Here is a 24,082-nt window from a genome sequence, read left to right on the forward strand (position 1 = left end):
ATATAAATAACAGTAGTACATACCCCTAACTATTCAGTATTAATCCATACCTATAAATCACTGAACAATTCTAGACCCTCCGATATCTCTTCACTGATCTGTAGGCAGCGGTGTACAGTGCCTTGCAAAAGTATTCACCCCCCCTTGACTTTTTACCTATTTTGTTACATTACAGCCTTAAGTTCAATGTTTTGTTAATCTGAATTTTATGTGATGGATCAGAACACAAAAGTCTAAGTTGGTGAAGTAAAATTTGAAAAATCTATACATGAAACTATTTTTTAGAAATAGAAAACCGAAAATTGTCATGTGCGTATGTATTCACTCCCTTTGTTATGAAGCCCATAAAAAGCTCTGGTGCAACCAATTACCTTCAGAAGTCATATAATTAGTGAAATGATGTCCAACTGTGTGCAATCTAAGTGTCACATGATCTGTCATTACATATACTCACCTTTTTCGAAAGGTCCCAGAGGTTGCAATACCTAAGCAAGAGGCACCACTAACCAAACACTGCCATGAAGACCAAGGAACTCTCCAAACAAGTAAGGGACAATGTTGTTGAGAAGTACAGGTCAGGATTAGGTTATAAAAAAATATCAAAATCTTTGATGAACCCCAGGAGCACCATCAAATCTATCATAACCAAATGGAAAGAACATGGCACAACAGCAAACCTGCCAAGAGACGGCCGCCACCAAAACTCACGGACCGGGCAAGGAGGGCATTAATTAGAGAGGCAGCACAGAGACCTAAGGTAACCCTGGAGGAGCTGCAGAATTCCACGGCAGAGACTGGAGTATCTATAAATAGTATGACAATAAGCCGTATGCTCCATAGGGTTGGGCTTTATGGCAGAGTGGCCAGAAGAAAGCCATTATTTTCAGCAAAAAACAAAATGGCACGTTTTGAGTTTGCGAAAAGGCATGTGGGAGACTCCCAAAATGCATGGAGGAAGGTGCTCTGGTCTGATGAGACTAAAATTGAACTTTTCGGCCATCAAAGAAAATTCTATGTCTGGCGCTAACCCAACACATCACATCACCCAAAGAACACCATCCGCACAGTGGAACATGGTGGTGGCAGCATCATGTTGTGGGGATGTTTTTCAGCAGCCGGGACTGAGAAACTGGTCAGAGTTGAGGGAAAGTTGGATGGTGCTAAATACAGGGATATTATTGAGCAAAACCTGTACCACTCTCTGTGTGATTTGAGGCTAGGACGGAGGTTCACCTTTTCAGCAGGACAATGACCCCAAACACACTGCTAAAGCAACACTTGAATGGTCTAAGGGGAAACATGTAAATGTGTTGGAATGGCCTAGTCAAAGCCCAGACCTCAATCCAATAGAAAATTTGTGGTCAGAATTAGATTGCTGTTCACAAGCGCAATCCATACAACTTGAAGGAGCTGGAGCAGTTTTGCAAAGAGGAATGGTCAAAAATCCCAGTGGTAAGATGTGGCAAGCTCATAGAGACTTATGCAAAGCGACTTGGAGCTGTGATTGCCGCAAAAGGTGGCTCTACAAAGTATTGACTTTAGGGTGGTGAATAGTTATGCACATTGACTTTTTCTGTTATTTTGTCTTATTTGTTGTTTGCTTCACAATAAAAAAAAAAAAACATCTTCAAAGTTGTGGGCATGTTCTGTAAATTAAATGATGCAAATCCTCAAACAATCCATGTTAATTCCAGGTTGTGAGGCAACAAAACATGAAAAATGCCAAAGGGGATGAATACTTTTGCAAGGCACTGTATGTGTGTGGCATTGTGTAGCTTTGTATGGTAGTGCTTGTATGTGTGATGTCCATCTGTTTGTGGTGGAGGGGAAATGACGCCATGTGCCTGCTCCTAGTCAGGTTGATTGGCATTGCAGCCAACTCACCTTGTCTTTTCTCTGCAATATGTAACTCACCAAAGATTATGCCACTTCTCTCTGAGCCACCAGCTTGTCTTTATTCCTTAATTTAGTGAGAAAATACCAAAATTGTGTTATCCTGACTTAGTAGTATACTCTATAAATATACTTGACCAAATCTCCTTATTCTCCCTCTGAGATAGGTGCTGTTTTTTGCAGCCTTTGCATGGCTTGTTTAATGCGGAGGTTCACTTTTTCCACGCTGCGTTCTGTACAGCTTTTTTAATTAAACAGAGAGTCATAAGTAAAATCGTATTTTGTATAAAAAGGCATTTGTGGTATTTCTTAGTTAAATGATCATATATATATTAAAAAGCTAGAAGACTGTGTTATGTAACAATCTTGCATTTTTCTAATCTGCTCAAGTATCCATTTTAAGCAGAAACAAAAAAATATATATTATTATTCAGCTTGAATACAGTTTGAAAGTATTGGTTTGGGACAAATTCACAAAGCTCTAGGCTTAGATTAAGTATTGGCCATTTGCTACTATGAGCAAAATAATATTACATTGTAATAAAGATTCTTAATCCCAAATTGCAGGAGAAGAAATGTTTAATTCTATGTCAACATTTACAACTTGTCATCTGGATGGTTGTCATTTAAATTGCAACTAGACATGGCATTTGAAGTAATCACTTTGCTTGTGGCAAATGCCATTTATTGCTTTATGCAAATTAATCCTTTGACATACAATTAACAAAAAATGAAGATAGATGTTCCTGCAGTAAAAATGCAATCTCCATATAAAGTACAGAACATTTTTTTTTTACTTTAATGCTATGTTTTTTGCCAATTGTATCCAATTAAACGTGGGTTTATATTGTTACATGCTAACAATCGTGGTCATAACTGACTCAACCCTTGTGATACTATAGATGCACCCAGAAAAATCTGGGTATTTCAATTCTCCTGCAAAATATGTCAGCAAAAAACACTTGTAATATAAACAAACATCCATTTTTCTTTTATACATATAATAGCACAATAAGGAGAACACTGTCACAGAGTTCTGGTAGCTGCTATGCCACAAAACCAAAATTATAGTCCCATTCAAAATTAATGATTGTAGTTCCTGCTGATGCACAGTTTGATCAACGTGGATCAAACAATAACTCAAGTATTTCATAAAGATAATCAATGGAAAATATTTCCTTTTTGAAAGCCATGTTTAGCCTCATAAATGACTCCAAACTTAAAAGGTAAGTATAAAATCTCTATCAGTCCTGCTCATGAAAGGGTCATGCATCACTTTGAAACAACTGTCTCATTCAAAAGCTTTGGCTTTGAATGACACCGCTGCCTCACTCTGAAGGCTGAAAAAAGTAGGTACATGGGAGTTTTGGTTTTCATATTTTTCTGCTTCTTCTTTTCTTTGCTTTTCTCATCCACTTTATGGGGACACGGATCTAACAAATCAGTGTTCTATCTCTAGGAATGCTGGAAAAGTGCATTAGGTATGCCTGACAGATTTACACTTTTCGAAGAACTCTTTTGCTTTCAACATCCTGGCAGGGGAGAAGAGAGGCAGGCTGATCATTTAATCATCTCTGGCATCAGGTTTCTCTCTCCTGCTGCTGCACAGAGATACCCTGTTTCTGTCAACAGTGGACTGCTCTGAAACTCACAAGGGTAAGAGGGAGGGAAAGATGCAGAAACTCCTCTAGCTGTGAGGCGTGTCCAACAATGCAATCTGACACAGTTTATAGTAATTTTATAAACCTTTATTGCATACTTTTCAAAGTTTTTTCTTGATGTAATTTGGTTTGTAAATTTGTTTAAAAGTGTTTGCTTGCTTGCTGGAACTTACCAATATTTATAACTACATAATGAAAACAGGAGGCTGTTCTGGAGAGTTGTTGAGAGCGAACATTGTCCCCATCCCAAAAGCAGATAAAGATCTAGAACTCATTGGCAATTGCAGACCTATATCATTAATAGATACAGATATTAAAATATTATCATCCATTCTTGCAGATAGATTAAAAATAGTAATACCACAATTAATCAATAAAGACCAAGTAGGGTTCATAACAGGGAGATCCCCAATCAACAATCTTAGGAAAATAATCAAAATATTAGAAGAAACAGAGAACAGTGGAACCTCTCTAGTGTTTCTGTCAATAGATGCAGAAAAAGTGTTTGACAGAGTTGGATGGGGTTTCATGTTTGCTACCTTAAAAAAATTTGGAATCACTGGACAAATATTACAAGATATATCCGCGCTCAACAACTCTCCATCAGCTAAGGTAACATGGTCAGGATTTACATCACATTACTTCAATATTCACAAGGGTGCCCTCTTTCCCCTTTACTGTAAGTAATGGTATTAGAACCTCTCGTTAATAATAATAATAAGACAAAACAATTAAAGGATTTACAAACTCGTTAGGACAAACCAAATTAAACATTTATGCCGATTACATTTTACTAACACTAAAGGAACCAAAAACCTGGGTCCCAGAGCTATTGAAGGAGATATAATGCTACTCTAAAGTTTCAGGATACAAAATAAATCTAGAGAAATCAACATTTATAGCTAAAAATATGAATAAAAGGTCAATTAACTTTATTGTACAAAACATTGGGCTCCTGGAAAACAAGGACAGGCTAAAATATTTAGGTATAAATATATCCTCAGATCTAAAAGATCTAATAGAAGCCAACTTTCTACCTCTACTAAAACAAACTAATAAAAACTTAAGGGACTGGAAAGATATGGGCTTTTCTTGGTCGGGTAGGATTGACATCCTAAAAGCATATATTTTACCAAAATGGTTGTATCTGTGGAGAAAACTCCACGAAAACTGACTATCTTTACTACACTCTTCCTTTTTAAAATGTATATGGGGTGGCAAGAAAGCAAGAGTTAAAATTGAAGTTTTAGCCAGGTCAAAGCAGGACGGAGGCTTGGGGTGCCCAGAAATCTTACAATGCTACCAGGCTAGCAGACTTTTTCATATAATGCTCTCACAAAACATTGCGGCAACTCAAGAAACATGGTACCAAATGAAAAAAGCTAAAACTGGTGTGGGAAATCTATTCTCACTATTCTGGGTTCTAGACGTAAATCAAAAATGTATTAAAGAGTTAAATCTCAGATACTCAAAGAGTTAATGAGCTGGTAGGACAAATTCACAACCAACATAGGACTCAGGAATAGAATAATAGACGTGCTCCCAATCTCTAGCATCTTAGATATGTTAGACAATATAATAACAGACACGTGGATATCTGGGGGATAAGGGAATTTAAAAATATATTAGTGGAACATAAAATCAAATCCTTCAACCAAATTATGGAGGAATTTAACATTCACCCCAGAGAAACTTTTAGTTATCTGCGCATCAAGAGTTTCTTAGCAGAATACCTCCTTAAAAAAAAGGGGGAGAAAATCATAAACCTATACACCTACTCAAACTAAAAAGTTATAAAAATCTGCTAGCAAAATGTGCCAAAGTTATATATAGATGGAGACATAAAAAAACAATAGAATTGATTAATACATGGGAAAAAGAATTACAAGTACATATAGAAGAAGAAAAGTGGATAAGCTCTCTAAAAAAACTAAATAAATACATACATTGCCTAAACCTTACAAAAACCCAATTCAAACTTTCAAACAGATGGTACCTAACACTGAAACATTTAAAGAAATGGATAAATCCTGATATATGGATAAACAAAATGGAACGATAACCCAATAAATATCATTGCAGAGTTAAAATCCCTCTTGTGACTCCTCTCCACTCCACGTTCCCCCTGCTTTTCAGTGGTTCTTTTTTCATCTTTTTTTTTTAACAGAAGGTATCACCACTATAGCACCACTACTCTTATTCCCCTCTCTTCTGACCTTAGTGCGCAACAATTAACACAGTTAGGGTGCCCAGTCTCAGAAAGGGAAAGGACCAGATAAGAGGAGGGGAGAGGAGAGGAAGGGGAGAGGAAGGGAAGAGGGAAAAGAATGCAACCAAATAGAATAATAAAACAGTGAAACTGTAAAGGATGTAAGAGGTTCTCTCCCTCTCCAACAGCATATGAGTAAAGCAAATGTGATAGACAAGAATTTATAACATGAATAATCAATAGGGTTGGGGGGAAAGGGAGGATCTGGGTGGGAAGCATTAGGGTGTTTAATAGAATAGCATGATATATTTATGATGACAAGAGTACCAAGGCCTGAACCAAAGAAGCACCATCAAGCATATAAAGGCAGGTACAGGTCTGGAATATAAAAAAAGTGTTTGCTTGCTGGTTTGTAAAAATAATTGTCATGTGATGCGTGTCCCTTTAAGTGACTATGTGCTTATTCTTTAACGATCGGGATACCTGTAAAACCATTTCTGTTTTTTTGTTAACCCCTTCACATATTGCATTCATTTGTTGGAGTACAATTTTGGATAATTTGCTTTTATAAAGCAGAAACTGGCTGCCTATCATGGTATCCATGTGCCCCGCCCCCAAACACACAGTGTTTGATTTATGGTAGCTGAGGATGCAGTAGTTGATGTAAAGGATATAAATGTCCAATTTCCAGTGGCCACATGCTAGACACTTGTGCACAAGTAAGCATCCAGTGTAGGAAAACAAAGCAGGTCATAATGCCATAACTAGGCAAGTAACATGGACAGGGCTTGGGTATACAAGGGAAGTACAGCTGACATCCAGAGCGACAGGCAAATATATGCATGAAACAACGGGAAAACAAACACAAGCAAAATGGCATAAGACTACAAACATTTCCTGATGGAAATATTTCCTTACCGCCCACCAGTTTTCGCGCAAGTGCAGAATATTTTTTAGAAAGGAGGGCGTTTTAAAAATAAAATATATGTACGTACATTTATCTTTTTATTTCTACTTAATGCATGTTTATAATGTTTTTAACTTTATAGAGTTTAATGAGAAAACAATAAAGTAAATTGAAATTACCTTTACTAGTAATTAATGAGATCCTTGAGGTTGATGCTGCGAGACTAAATATTTGATATCTGGTTCGGTTTTCGTAAGGAACAAACGAAGGTCTCCTCTTTCGGTGATATTCAGACAACTTCTCTGTTTGCGCATAATATGACTTCTCATCTGTGCGTCAGCTCCCCTCCTCTTCCTCCTCAATTCCCCTCCCCACCTTTTTTTTCTCCCTTTTTTCTATTTTTTAACCTTACTTATAGCAATGCCCAGTAGGAAGGCTGAGCTAGGTAGCCCACTTACTATAGCCCACTATAACAGACAGGCACACATACAAGACACACATACACACACACACACACAAGACACACATACAAAGACACATACATACAAACAGACAGGCACACACATACATACAGACACAAAGACAGGCACACACATGACACATACATACAAACAGACAGGCACACATACACACACACACGACCCATACATACAAACATACACACAGACACACATATAAGACATACACACATACACACAGACATAAGACACACATACATACAGACACATACATAAGACACACATACATACAAAGACACATACACACACAACACATACATACAAAGACAAGACACACATACACACACACACACAAGACATACATACAAATACACATACATAAGACACACACATACATACAAAGACACATACACACACATACAGACACACACAAGACATACATACAAAGACACACACACACACACACACACACACACATACAAGACATACATACAAAGACACACACACAAACAAACACACACATTATGCTGCTGACCGGGCCCCCTCACAATCCACATCCATCGGGTGGCCCTGACAGCATGGGCCACCCGATGGAACCCTTTGGATTACGAAACAGGATAAATTGCAGTAGAAACTTTAATCTACAGGAAGACAGTAAGAGAACCAAAATGTCCATGTTTGGGTGTCAGTTGTACTTGCAATAAGTCAGTTGACAATTGTTTTTTTTGTTTTCATTCGTAAATCATGTGATAAGTGTCTATTTATTATCTAAGGAAATTCATGATGCAATCCTAAATGTTGAATGTAAGGACAGAACTAATTGTCCAAGTTCCGATCCAAAACCTAGAATTTAAACGCTTAATGCCGCAGGGCTGTCATGGTTCCGTGGGAATCTGTCGGGGTGGCCGCACAGAAACACAGTGGCCACGCGACAGAAAAAATAGATACTTACCTTGCTCGTAGCAAACCGCTACCCGACCTCCTTCCATCCCGGTCCCCGGCGTGGTCGGCGTTCATAGAGACGCCGGCCACTGTGGTTCCGTTTTAATAAAGATATAGCCTTTGCCCGCATTAAAGATGGCGCTTATGTGCGTGCGACGTCGCGTCATAGACGTGCACGCAAGTTTTGGGGTCAGAGGCCACATACAGCCAATTACAGCTTTCAGAGGGTTATTTAAACCCAAATTGCCTTTTGATCAGTGCCCTGTCTTGGTTTCCCTTTGATGGCTATCCGAGAGTGTATTCCTGATCATGTTTTTCTGTCGTTTTACTTTGGCTTAGTTTTGACTTCCCTGATTTCTGGTATCCTTGACTTTTTGCTTTTCCTAATCGTTGTGTTTCATTTTGTGTCCCTGACGTCGGCAAGTATTTTGACTATTCTCGGATACGTTAAGTCCGGTCATTCTAAGGTCCGGTTAGATGATATCCTAAGTCATAGGTGTGGTACTATTTCTGCATGCTGGATCAATAGTAATCCTGACAAGGGCAAACCACGACGCCCTGCAGGAATTGGGCTTTAATGCCGCAGGGCTGCGTGGTCACCCTGATGATACCTAGCAGGGTGATCCTCGGTGCTACGATTCTGGGGGACTGCCTGACATCCCAGGCAGTTTCCCTGCTGCTATTCCGGCCCTTCATATGATCATGATGACATCGCAATCACACGGCCGGAATAGCAGACTTCAGCAATGCCTGCAGGGGGACTGCCAGGGATGTCAGGCAGTTCCCCAAACACATTAAAATAAAGTAAAAAAAAAATTAAAAACACATTTTATTAACAAAATATACTTAGATCATATATATATATATATATATATATATATATATATATATATATATAAAATCTAAGTACATATGTATACACACAATCATTCCAAGTGTATTTTAATATTAATATATTAAATGTGTATATAATATTTAATAATATCAAAATATTTTTAGAATAAAATGTTATATATATATATATATATATTATTAATATTTATAAAGCGCCAACAAGTTTCGTAGCACTGTACAATGGGTGGACTAACAGACACGTATTTGTAACCAGATGAGTTAGACACACAGGAACAGAGGGATTGAGGGCCCTGCTCAATGAGCTTACATGCAAGAGGGAGTGGGGTAATGTGACACAAAAGGTAAGGGTAGGGTAGAAAAGTAGGTTGCTAGGATAGTGTTCAATGAGGGCTTAGTGCTTTGTTTTGATGACAGTTTCAGGAGCGGAATCATGGTGCGAGAATGGAAAGCTATTCGCAGTTTAATTGATATGCTTTCCTAAAGAAGTATGTAAGATTTTTTGAAAGAGTGGAGATTGGGTGAAAGTCTAACAGAGAGGGGAAGGGCTTTCCATAGGAACGGTGCAGCCCTAGAGAAGTCTCTAAGATGAGCATCAGAGCTAGGATTATGAACAGAGGTTAGACGTAGGTCTCTGGCAGAGCCTAGGGGCCTAGATGGGACATATTTTATTTATTTATTTTAATTTTTATTTTTTGCGTGTATAAGGTTTACAGACATGCAGGTAATGCCACAATAGCAGGTACCGACAATTTGTATCTAACATATATATGGCATAGGTTGAATCAGCACAATTTTTAAATTAAAACATTCAGGCTTAAAGAAAGGCAAAACTGTTGGCTTGTCATCAGGTAGGCAATATCAAGTTAGAAGACAGTAATATAAGCCAACAATAGGATTAAATCTGCAGCGTGTATACTAGCATAGTAATAAGGCAGCGGCATGGAAATTTGCACTTTACAATTCAAAAACAGGCTTAGACTTTTCGGCATGTCACATAGTTTAGAAAGCATGTCGGTAGTACCAAGTAAGTGCAGGTATTGGCAGACAACCAGAGGCAGGCCTGTTCTTCCCTCCAGCTCCGGGCCAGTGATATGGCCGGCATCACGTTCCCATGGACTCGGGAGCTGCTGGAGGCCAGGTCCTGAGCCTAGCTGTGGAGCTGAGCAGACACACTATCTGTGAGCTCCCGAGCCTGGGCCCGATTATTGCCTGAAATCAGGGGCTCATCGCCTTGAAATGAACCCTAAACTACATTAACCTGTAATACAGAGGCTGGTGAACCGGATGATACCTCGCATGACCGACAAGCCCACTGGAATGTCTGAGCCGAGGATAAGACAACCTTGCCAAAGTAGATGGAGTGAATAACAAATATAGCTTGTATTGATTAATGAATGTCGTAGGTGAAGACCAAGTGGCTGCCTTGCAGATGTCATCTAGAGGAACCTCTGCCTAATATGAAGTAACCAAGGATCTGATAGATTGAGCTTTGATCTTGTCTGGAGGGATCAGACTATTTTTAAGATAGGCATCAGAAATTACTGCTGCAATCCAGTGTCTTAATGTAGAAGAAGAAGCTGCCTTTCATTTGTGAGATCCAGAAGGGAAGACCAAGAGCTAGTTCAATTTTCTAAACTTTGATGTGACTGCAAAGTACTTGATGATACACTCTGAAAGTTAGAGACCAATTTTGGAAGGACGTCTCTCTTGGCTTCAGCACCATTCTGTAATGGACATTGAGAGTATGTAATTCTTTGTTAGTAAATGCTTGCAATTCTGAGATGTGTTTGACTGTAGAAATGGCAACTAGGCTTTTTGGGTGAGATACTGAATCGAGATATCTGTAATTGGAGCATACGGAGGTTCAGTTAATGAATCTAGAGTTACAGGTAAATTCCAAGATGGAGTAAAATTTCTGTATGGTGGTTGTTTTCCCATGGCAGCCTTGAAAAATATGGATATAAGGCGGGTTATACATCCATGAGATATTACAGAGAGCTGATAGTGCTGAAGAATGGACTTTCAATGTACTTAAGCTAAGGCCTTTGTCCAGACTTGTTTGAAGAAACTCTAATGCCTGAATATAAGAAGAATTCTTGACCTCAAATTATGTTTCTCTTGCCCAGTCTTTAAATGTGTCTCAGATGCAATAATAGCAAGAGGAGGTGGAATGTTTCCTTGCTTTAAGCAGTGTATTTATTACAACTTCTGAGAGACCTTGATTTAAGAGTGATCTCCTTTCAAATGTCAGGTATCCAAGTTCCAGCTGGAAGGATTAGGGTGGGTGGCTGGGGCTTGATTCAGAAGATCTGGCTTATTAGAGGCAGTACCCAGGGAGAAGTTTGAGCCATTTTCAGTAGAAGTGGATACCATGGTCTTCTGGGCCAAATGTGAATGAAAGCTATAATTCTCCTCCCTTCTTTCCATATTTTCCTTAGTACTTTCATGATTAGAGGCAGGGGAGAAAACACATACCCCAGATCGAAATTCCACGTTTGTGATAAAGCCTCCAGTCCCAGGGCTTGTGGGTCCTGTGTTAGAGAGAAGAAGCAAGTTACCTGGATGTTCTGCCTGTTATCCATAAGGTCAATCTAAGGCATGCCTCACTTCTTTGTCAGTATACCCTTGGGTTCAGACTCCACAGCTGAATGTGGATTCTACTGAGATAGTCAGCTACAATTTATCTGAACCTGGAAGAAAAATGGCTTTTATTCCTTTCAGGTATACTTGAGCCCATGTCATCAAAGGTGACAATTTTTTGAGTAGATGTTTGCTTCTTGTACCTCCTTGATGATTTATGTAAGTGGACACTGTTCTGCTGCCTGTTTTTATTAGGATCTAAACACTTGTGATAACATGTTTGAGTTTCCTGAAAGCTTTTGAAATGGATCTTTTAGATTTTAATGTAGGGCTCTTTCCAATGGATTCCATGTACCTTGGGTCCATGATGACCCTGTGTGAGTTTACCATCCTAAAAGACTGACATCTGTAGTTATGGTTTGCCATTAAGGATCTTCTAATTGAAAACCTTTTAGGAGATTATTTTCTTGCAGCTCCTTTTTAGCTGAATCTTCACCAATAGGGGAATGTAAATCAGTTTCCTTGTAGAGTAATACATTTAGGATATTTGATTGTATTGTTCTGGAGTTCCATTGAGCCCAGTGCCCTATACCTATTGTAGAGCTCAGAGACCCAAACATACTCACGTATGTTCTGGCTGAGACTAATGTCTTCTTTAAGAGGAGAAGAATTGCTCTTTTTTTTGCCTTTTTGGGAGATACTGATTTTTCCTGAAATTGTGTTGTTTCCTAAAACCGCTTGTTGTGCTAGAGATAACAAACTCTTCTTCATGTTGACCACCCACTCATGTTCTTGGAGACCGAGCAATGTTACCTTAGCATGAGCAGTTGCCTTCCGCAGTGTTGAAATAACTATCAAGATTTCATCTAAATAATGGAAGATATTTATTCCTTGATTCCTGAGAAAGGCTTTGAGTACAATAAAAAAAATTGTAAATGTCCTGTGAGTTAGGATTATGCCAAAGAGAAGAACTCTGATCTGGAAGTGTCTCCCATAGATGTAGAGTTTAAGAAACTTTGCGGTGGATAGAATGGATGGGAATCTGATAATAGGCTTCCTTTAGATTTAATTAGATTAGCCAATCTCCCTGACTGATAAAGGGGGTAATTGTGGATATGGATTCCATCTTGAAAGATTACAAATTAGGTAATTTATTTCAAGTCTATGTTGAGTTTACAGTTTCCATTGGGTTTTGGGGCTAGAAATACAATGAAATAAATGTCTATGAATTTCTCTGATGTAGAAACTTCTTCCAAAATAAATTTCTAGAGTATTCTTTCCCTAGATGACAGGATCTGTTCCCCAGAAAGGATCTGCCATGAAACCTTTTGTCTCCCTATGTGGAGGAATTCAATGATCTTGTCCTTTGGGTAGGAAAGCTTTCTTACTGTCAAAAGCTTTAAGAATAGCTCTGTCCAGTACTTGCCAAAAAGAAGATTACCTTAAATTGCAAAAGATCATTATCAGTGATAATATTGAAGAATAGTCTGCACCCGATGAGTGGAGCCATAAAGTCCTTCTTGATGATACTGAAAAAGCCATGCCTTTGACAATCATCTTTGTGATCTCCAACAAGGCTTCTTAGATAAAGCCTGTAGAATTTTTTAAATCCTTGATATATTCAATCTGATGGGGGGTACTGTTGTACTCATGAGACACTTCTGAACACAAATATGTATGTTTTATTGCAGTAAAAGTTAACAGTATTATGACATTTAAAATGCAGAACTTAAAAAAATTACATTTCTTAATTATTTTCATAATTTCTTAAACTTGTTTTAGATTGTATTCATATTAAATTGTTTCATATATAAATATTTGATGTGAAATTAAAGTCCTGCCTTTCCTGAATAAAATTATATATAATATGTGTGAGTGGTCTTATGAAAGAGGTCAATTTTGGTTCAGACATATAGTCAAATTCCAGGCTTTGTTTTGATTTATTTTTTTAAATCAGAAGTTGTACAATTATCTCCGCCCTTAAGGGGTTAAATGTTTTTACATGTTTTTGATGGTAATAATATTTGCACATCAAGTGCAACTAAACTCAAAACAGATTTACTTATAAGCCCTGATTGTCAAATACCCATTATGTCTAAACTCTAAATTTAGTTTTAATAGTTAACGCTAACCCTTTACCAAACCCCCAACACTTCACTAACCAAACCCCTTACCTTATGCTTACACTAACACTACCCAAATACCTACTCTACACTGACCCTTAAACAGCATTAAAGCAAACCCAGCATTAACCCTTACCTTATCCTGACACATACCCTACCCTAAGCCTTTTTCAATATTGCAGGAAATGTTTTCCCAGTTGATAACACTTTGATCAGTGATCACAGTAGGCTTAGGGACATGCAGCTGGCCAGACAACCAGCAAGAAACACCATGGCTGAGGGTGATTGCTAGGTCCCTGTGCTCTCAATTTATTTAAAGGCTGTATGTAGAGCAAAATTTCGGTATCACATAATTAATCAGTCAGTCGGGGGCCACTAAAAAGTGTCCCCAACTGACATAGGAGAGCCCCAGGCATCCACTGATACCTCTGTCTCCCAGGTGTAAGCAGGAATTTTAGCCTGCCATACATAGACATTTAAAGGGACACTCCAGGCACCCAGACCACTTCTGCCCATTGGAGTGGTCTGGGTGCCAACTCCCACTACCCTTAACCCTGCAAGTTAATTATTGCAGTTTTTTTTTATAAATTGCAATAATTACCTTGCAGGGTTAACTCCACCTCTAGTGGCTGTCTACTAGACACGTTGTGTGAGGACCTCCAGCGTTGCTTAATTCCCCATAGGAAAGCATTGAAAAGCATTTTCACTGCTTTCCTATGAAGAGCTCTAATGCGCATGCGCGGCATTGCCGCACATGCGCATTAGGTCTTCGGAGCCGGCGGGCAGGATCAGTCTCATCCACCGGCCGACGTAATGAAGAGGAGGAGCGTCTGCGACCCGAAACCACCGCAGAGGGACCGGCGGGGGTCTCAGGTAAGTGACTGAAGGGGTTTTCACCCCTTCAGCAACCGGGGATTGGGAGGTGGGAGGGAGAGCGGACCTGCAGTGCCAGGAAAACAGAGTGTTTTCCTGGCACTGGAGAGTCACTTTAAATACCAGTTCAAGGAACTGAATGCACCACTTAGTTTGAGCACTGCATACAGCTCATCAGTCAGTCTGGGACCACTAAAATGGCCACAATGGACAGAAGGAAGCACCAGGTATTGATTAATACCTGGGGATCCCTGGTGTGAGCAGCAATTTGCTAACACACAATCATTAGGACTTATCAATGTATCCTAATGGCATGAAAGCCCATTATAGTTGAGACGTAATGACTCACCTTAACATTGTGAAAGAAAATGTCAATAGTGAAATTAGGGTAACCATAAATTGCTGCCAAAAATGTAACTAGAGGTTCTCTTTGTTGAGAGTTTCTTTTTGTAAATATTCAGTTTTACTTATATAAAAGTTAGCCTCCACACTGACAAATTATTTTTTTAAATAAAATAAAAAAAATAACAGGGTCATTTATTTGAAACATGAGAGTATAGTGAGCTCAAATCAGGGTTCTTGTATGAGGCATACTGTTAGCATTAGTGTAGTCTAGTAGCTACTAGCTTGTGTAGTGTTAGGGTAATGTAGATGTTCACGTTTATTGTTAGCTGAAAAAGTTCAATGGTTAGGGATAGTATAGGGATAGTATAGATCAATGTACATATTTACTGTTGGGGTAGAAATACGACCTTAATGAGTTGTTGGCACCTTCTGCTTGGGAGTCTGTGATTCCCTGTAAACTCAATCTGATTGCCACTAATCCCTATTTTTATTAATTTATTTAGGAATTCCTTCAAAATAAGCATGAACACAAAGAAAACAGATTCTGTACATTAGAAAAAAAAGTCCACCAATTTGATACTTTGTATTCACTTCTGCTCTGAAATTTGAACTCGTACATGACCCACAGTAATAGCTTGTATTGTAATTGTGTGCCAGCTTGCTTTGATACAGTACTAGAGAAGACCCAACAAAAGGCAGGTCATTTTATGTTTTCATCTTTCACCTACAGCTGCTATGTTATTATTGCCTACATAGCAATATAAAGCATTTTTCGTACTGGCAATGCATAATGTTATGATGAACTTTGTAATATACAACTTTCATTAAAGTGAAACCACTTACAAAACTTGTGTTATGTAATTACCAATTATGAGCAGTGTACTGTGACAATGGAATGTTCAGCTAGTTAAAATTTTGAAACAATACCAAATGTAATACATTCTGTATACTGATACGCAATGTTAACTCATGTTCGGTCTGAATAGCATATGTTTCTAATCCTCTCCAACTTTTAGTGTATGAATATCAGATGACCCATCTTCTTAAATTCATCATTTGTGGGTAAAGCATAACCACGATCATCTTCAAGGAACCATGCCAACTAAAACCTTATCTTTAATTTAGATACTGGTCTTTAAAAAGATGCTTTAATTGTAAGACTTCATGGGCAATTTCCCATTAACCCTGAAATGTCAAGGTAGTTTATACAAATTTGCAGAATATTTCACTAAAGCAAGGATTTTGGACTAGATACAGCAGAATTATGCACTCTTATTAAGCAAATGAAAGAGGATACATTGAATTTACGAGAAATAAAATTGTAGGATACATTTTCTGCAGTAATTATCACTCAGTGCCGGAACCAAACTCAGTGTGTAGCTCAGCTCCTCATAAAATGTCTGTGATTCATTCTCTAAAAAGTGGTTTATGTAGGATGAAAACAATTTAATATAGGCTAATACAACCTAGGATTAGCTTTAGCAACAAAAAATAAATCCACAGCACTCTACATTTATTTTATAGTTTATTGAGCTTTCAAATCCACTAGTGGAAATGATTTGAGATCTCACAGTGTTTCTCAAGTAGTTGCATGCAAGGTACAACTTTGACACAAACAAGTAATCCATCGAAATTCAGAAATACCTCACATGTTAATGTGAAAATTCCTTAAGCATTAGAGGAAGTTATTTATTGTTGCTGTCATTGGGGATTAGGAAAAGGATTTCTTCCTATTTGTATGTCCACCTATATCCAGCTTGTTGTTTCTACCTGTCTCTATTCAATAACATTAAAATTAACTTCAGCCTATTTTCTTTTTTCAAATCGATTTATTTTGATCTTTGTGTCTTATCTTACAGGATTAAACTTATTGAAAAAAGAATTATCTTCTAGGCACTTATCCTTACTGTCTATTCTGTCCTTCTCCTGTCCACCAGACAGATTTGGAAGGTTTGCCTATTGTTAATGCACTCTACCTGACTGGAGCAACATACTTAATAAAGCACTTTACTTCCTCTCTTTATATATAGAAAATTTGGACATCTCTCACTGCAATCCTTTGATATAAAAATAATATTAGATCTCTATGATAATGAATCATTAAACTTTTTTTCTAACTTGAGATATTCAGATATATTAGGATAAAAAATACAGCCATATGTAATAGATGTTTTACATAATAATCAACTTAACTCAAAGTGAATTGCTACGATTGGCAAATCCTTGGATAGGGATACTATTTCAAATAAATCAAAGCTCTGATCTGCTGAGGGAGATATTGCACCTTGTTTGTTCCATTGCATACTTGGTACAATGCCTGGCACTCTACTAGGAAGTGTCATGGTGCCGCGGGATTCTGTCGGAGTGGCCACACAGAAACACAGCGCTCACGCCGACAGAAATAATAATTACTTACTTTACCATTACCCAACCTCCTTCCGTCCTGGTCCCCAGTGTGTGCGGTGTTTCTAGAGACGCCAGCCGCTGCAGTTCTGGTTTTAATGGGGATGTAGCCTTTCCCCACATTAGAGATGGCGCTTACGTGTGTGCGACATCACGTCATAGATGTGCACGCACGTTTTGGATTCAGAGGCCACATACAGCGAATTACAACTTTAGGAGGGTTATTTAAACCCAGATGGCCTTTTGATCAGTTTCCCTTTGCTGGTTATCTGAGAGTGTGTTCCTGATTAATTCTGTTTTTTGACTTTGGCTTCGTTTTGACTTCCCTGATTTCTGGTATCCTTGACTTTTGGCTTTCCCTCATCATTGTGTCTCCTTCTGTATCCCTGACCTCAGTAAGTATTCTGACTATTCTTGGATACGTTAAGTCCGCCCATTTTAATGTCCGATTAAATGATATCCTTAGTCCTAGGTGTGATATAATTCTGCATGCTGGATCAACTAGTAATCCTGACAGGAAGGCCATGCATTGTATCAACTTACATGAACAATATTTCAAGCTAACACAAAGGTGGTATATGGTCCCTGCACACCTTGCGAAATTCTGTTAAAACCTAGAAAACCTTTGCTGGTGATGTCAAAATCAAGGTGGGAATGCCTGAGTCTAGCTTCCATAAAAATATCCATAGAATAACACCTTAACTTCACAAGCTTTCATATTCCATGTCGATCTACCCATTACTGGCAGACACAACAAATATCTTTGTATTCATATATTTTTTTTAAAATCTTTATTTTATTCGTGCATGAATTAACATTTAGGTCAGTAGCGCCACGATAGCGTTGTGTGACCATACATTAACAATTGGTAACATGGCATTAGAAATACTATGCACATTTTTTGAGAAAGTTAAAGTAACGAACATGTCGAAGCAAGATGCGCAATGGCTATGAATGTGTGGTGTTTGCTGGAGGTTTGTAGTTTAGTTTAACACTGAGTAGTTAAAGATATTAAGGTAGCATGCGAGGACCTTGGTAGAGACATGAGTAGGCTAATGCCCGTGTGTCAGTGCATTTAGCTTAGCGATAGTAATGTCAGGTGTATGCTCTGTGTGTGCTTATAGTGGGCTAGTAAAGACCCGAGCAGATCTGTGCATGTGGGATTTTGTAGCTTATCTGCGGCGTGGGGCGACTGAACCTACAGCTTGGCTATGGTTAGTGTGACATGTGGGTATTAAGAGGTACAGTGGTTAGGTTAACTAGGTAAGAATCAAACTTATAGGCGTGCGCACGGGGTCCCAGTGGCATGCACTATCTGCCTCCCTCTGTGGGCCGGTGAGGGAGGTCAAAGATCTCCCTCACAGACCCACAGCAGCATGGAGGGAGGCAGGAGAGGACCCGGGGAGCTCTAGCCAGCAAGCTCCGCCGGGTTCCTCTCACGAGATTTGGGCGTTGCCGCAGTAACCGCGGCAACGCTCAGATCTTGCGAGAGTGAACTCTAGCCCCCTGCCTGGCTGTATTTCACTCACCACTGGACCACCAGGGATGGCAGGAGCACGGTCTCCCTCCCTACATAAGGTAAAAAGGGAGGGGGGATATTAACTAAATGGCCACCCCACACAATACACACAAACAGCACCCACACACATACATCACCCGTACGCACACACACACACACACAGCACCCTTACACACACAGCACACACTAACAGCACCCTTATACACACAGCACACACTAACAGCACCCTCGCACACACTAATAGCACCCTCACACACACAGCACCCTTACACACACACACTAACAGCACCCTTACACACACAGCACGCACACACACACACACACACTAACAGCACCCTCACACACACAGCACACACTAATAGCATCCTCACACACACAGCACCCTTACACATACACACACAAAGCACACACTAACAGCACCCTTACACACACTGCACCCTCTCACACACACACTAACATCACCCTTACACACAAAGCACCCTTACATATACACACACACACTAACATCCCCCACACACAAACAGCACCCTTACACACACATACATCACCCTTACACATACAGCGCCCTTACACACACAGCGCCTGCACACACATACAGCGCCTACACACACACACACAGTGCCTTCACACACACAGCACCTTCACACACACACACACACACATCACCTACACACGGCACCCTCACACAGCAGTATGTGTGTGTATGTATATGTGTGTGTGTATATATATATATATATATATATATATATATATATATATATATATATATATATATACACGGCATGTGTGTTTGTGCTTTAGGGTGCACACCCTTATACAATAGGCTGTGCACGCCTATGATCAAACTATAGTAACGTTGTGCTGTGTAATGCTAGTCAGCCATTTTGGTGAGTGACTGCTGGGTGTATAAGGCTATTCAAACTTTGTGCAATATCTGGATGCTCAATATATAAACATGCCATGGCTTAACAGTAGTCTAAACATTAAATGAAAGCACGGCAGATAGGCACAGGAGCAAGTAAAAACAGTGCGTTAAGTATAAACCATACAGCTATATTATGCATTATCATGGTATTGGAGCCTGCAGGATCGTAGTCCATTTCAAGTTAGTACAAGATTCCATTGTAGATCGTTAGCTGGGGCTGCATTGCAAAATTTGGGTAGCAATGACCATCCCTAAAAATATAGTACATATGTAAAAGCCCTTAACTGGATGGCTGGTTTGTGCTAGTGTCCCATGGTAGCCATATTGGAGCCCAGTAGAAAGTGGAACAGTAATCCAGATGATGGAAGTCCCAGGGGTTATAGGTTGCTCAGCGAGGGCGGGTGCCGTGGTCCGGGATAGCCAGGTAATGGCGGTGCCAGGGTTGGGGCGCGGGCGCCTCAGTTCTGTTAAGGTGTTGATTTGTATTCATATTTTTGTAGCAGTTAAAATGTGCTTAGCCAGATACAGGAGAAATGCATATATCCAAATATGGGCTGAAATAAAAACTCAAAGAAATTATACATATACAGTGGTACCTCGGTTTACGAATTTTATGTGTTCTCCGGGACATTTCTTATTCAGAAAAATGTGTAAACTGAGACGCGGTTCCCCATAGGAATGCATTGAAAACAAATTAATCCATTCTGGGGGTAAGAAAAAATCAAAATGAGCTGGTATGGAAACCAACCCACAATGCAGAACACACAGTAAAAGGCATGCAAACGACAAAGCTCAGCTTCCTACCTTTCCACTGCTTAAGAAATGCATCAAAAAAGTTCTGTAAAAGTGCCAAAACAACTGCAAAAAAAATTCCAGAATGGCTCCAAAACGCGATGCAAAAGCTGCTCAAACACCTCCACACTCGACGCCACGTGCTACCCACAGACTCCAGCCAGCTTTGGGTCGGCGCTATAAACCTCCCGGGCGCAATGCATCCTGGGGAAACTTGCTTTGTATTGGACCCATGGATTCAATACTATAGACTTCATCTTACCCTGTGAATTAAAGTATAAAAAGTTCCTCCCCTGTGATAGCATCACTAATTCCTATTTTTTACACTTTTTTTTTCTTCTTTTTCTATTTTTTTCTTTCTTCGGTAATGTCCAAAATCCATGTATGTTATTTCTTTATTCTTCTTTGTCTATCCAAATATATCCTTGCAGTATGTTCTGTTTTTTTTTTTTTTTTTTAATGCTACCCAGTATTAATAAATCTCTTTACGGTTTTATTGTTTATACACATATCTGAATATTCTATATGCTCACATTTGATACATATCTTTTATGTTTGTCCTTCTTAAATATAAAAAAATCAATAAAGATGTAATAAAAAATAAATAAAATAAAAGCACTTTACTTTTATATTTGATTTTACTTCTTTTAATATGTGCTAAAATGTTTTGACATCTAACAGTGTGAAAGCGCCAGGCCACTCCCGGCACCATAAACACTACAGAGGGCTAGTTTGCATGACAGAATGATTCATTTCTGTACTCCTGAGACATCACAATTAACTTTTCACAAATACTATAATTAGCAGTCAGCATCTGACTAGCAATAGTTCCTATAATTTAACATAAACAGTGATCACTTTGTCAATAGAACTTTTCAAAATGTTGTATGGATACCTGCGCAACTTGAAAATAGCCTTGTTTATTCACTTTCTCCACATTGTAGTTTTATTTTTGAGGACAAGACTAGTAGATTGGAACAGGTAAGCAAAAACACTCAAAGAAAAAGTACTTTACTTCAGCTATTTCTCCTGTTTGGCTATTTGATATAACATTTATAATTCTCTGGTCAACTCCTGCAATTTCTGCTTTACCAAATAACCATGAAGAAATTATTACAGGTTTGAGACTTCTTGTGGATTCTTCAAAGGTATGTGGGGTTCTATGATATCAACCCGGAATTGAAATTATAATAAATGTATCATTATTATCATTGCTATTCTGACAGACAATTTCTGACAATGATACGATGTATAACACAGGAATAAATATAAGATGAGTTCATCTGGAGAAACTCTTAGACATTAACTCACCATCTTTAACACACTCCAGCCTTTGATTTACGCCAGACAGCAATTCCAATAGCTCTGAGGCAGAAATAATGTGCCTTTAAATATGGGATTCCCAGTCAAACTTGAAAACAGTAATAAAAAAACGTTATTTCTGTATGAACCATTTCTCATAACTATTCATTTTTCAGAGTGAATTGCATAATATGAAATACGGCTGAAACAGTGCATTGAATGTTAGGGATGAAACTGTTTCTTATCTAGAAACAGAATAGCAATGAAATAAATTACCATTTTATTTGTAGATCAGAGTTTGGTTCAACTTATAAAGCCCAGCGATTATATTAATTGAAAACCTCAGTTTTGTATGTAGATTGATGAGAGTATAATGTAAATTAGTTGGAACAGGTTAAGTCAGCAATTACATTTTTTATTTTGGTTTCAGCCCAGAACATTAAAAATGCATATTTGTTGGTTTATTGTCTAAGTGTATAAACTAATATTGTCCAGAAAAATTGGTTGCTTTCATCAGAGAACTCTCTGTGGACTTCAGGTCTTTCCATTGTCGCCTTACAATGACTGACTTAATCAGCATATGTACTACCTCATTACAGAAAGGTCCACATGTTGAATTTCCTGTTGTTTTTCTAATCTAAACAATCAAATCCAAAAAGCACTCTACATAACAAATATCAGGTGCACATTCTAATATGGTTTTATCTGTAATACCATTGTCTTTTAACCATCAACATTTTTTAGCTGTTTTGTAGAAATTAATGAAATATCTGAGATCTTAAAATGCTTTGATCCATGTGAATGCCTCTCATAGTAACATATTAACAACCACAATGCGATTTATAACGTTTATTTAGAACAATAAACTTATTTCAGGGGAAAAGTGGATTGGTTAATTGCCTGTAGTTCTGGAAGGGTGCCAGAAACTGGATCTGAATAACAAGGATTTTCAATGTTTAATTGGAAATTCTTTCCCAACTCAGCCTTAATTTTGCAAGTCGAGTCTCAAATCACAATAACTCTTTGTTTGTGAATAGGCCCCAGAGTATCGTCGTCATTTGGAAACACTAGTTAAATATGCTAGAGTAAGTGCTATGCATTTAAGAAATGGTGTATAAACTATGCATAGGTTGCGTGAGAGCAAAAGGCTTTTTTTCTATATCTAAACAAAATTCAGTGCAGCAAAAAAAAAACCATACTTTTTGTGTAAAGATATATTTATCTACCCATTAAGCCCATTTATGCAGCCATTTAAATTGCTTTTTTTTCTTCAAAGGCTAATCCGAACTGACTCTGTTTTTAAACGTCTTCGATATTATACATTTTTTGTTTCTGTTTTTCTCACTTTGCTTTTTTTCCCATACTTTTCCAGTTAATTTTAATTTCTGAGGACTACTCAACCAGTTCAGAAATATTCAGCAGCCAATATTAGCACAATGTTTGCACAGCGTATGTGAAACTCATCAATTTGGCAAATATAAATTACTTTTTTTCTAAGCAAATACAGTTGTTGGATTGTTTTTCTCAGACAGCATCTTGTGTAGCAAAGAAAGGCAATAAAAAAAAGAAAGAGATAAGAGCATATTTTGGTTAGAGCAGCAGACACATGAGAAAATGTCAACACTGGTGTTTAAACTCTGAAGACAATTCCATCATGGTATCATATATATTAAAAACAAAACAGTACATTACAGCTATAGGATTGGTGTTTGCCACACGTCATCAGTCAAGTTGATTAGGAAACATTACAGGAAGCATTAAAGTCCACCACTTATGATTATATATCAATCTATCAAAGGTAGCATGTGTTCTTTTCTGTCCTAGATATTCCTACAATAAACCCTGCCAGAAATGCCTCATCTTCACATTATAACAATTAAGAGTACAAAAAATGATCCATGACTTTTGAAGTGAGCGATTTCCCTTGCCATTTCAATGCTAGTAACATAGAAACATAGAATGTGACAGCAGATAAGAACCTTTCGGCCCATCTAGTCTGCCCAATTTTTTTAATACTTTCATTAGTCCCTAACCTTATCTTATAGTTAGGATAGCCTTATGCCTATCCCACGCATGCTTAAACTCCTTTACTGTGTTAACATCTACCACTCCAGCTGGAAGGTTTCAGGAATACTAGTTGATCCATCAGGTAGAATTATATCACACCTAGGACTAAAGCTAACATCTTACTGGGCCTTAGACTTAACGTACCAGAGAATAGTCAGAATACTTGCCAAGGTCAGGGACACAGAAGCAGACACAACGATGAGGGAAAGCCAAAAGTCAAGGATACCA

This window comes from Pelobates fuscus, chromosome 9 (genome assembly GCF_036172605.1).
Source record: "Pelobates fuscus isolate aPelFus1 chromosome 9, aPelFus1.pri, whole genome shotgun sequence".
NCBI classification, from domain to species: Eukaryota; Metazoa; Chordata; class Amphibia; order Anura; family Pelobatidae; genus Pelobates; species Pelobates fuscus.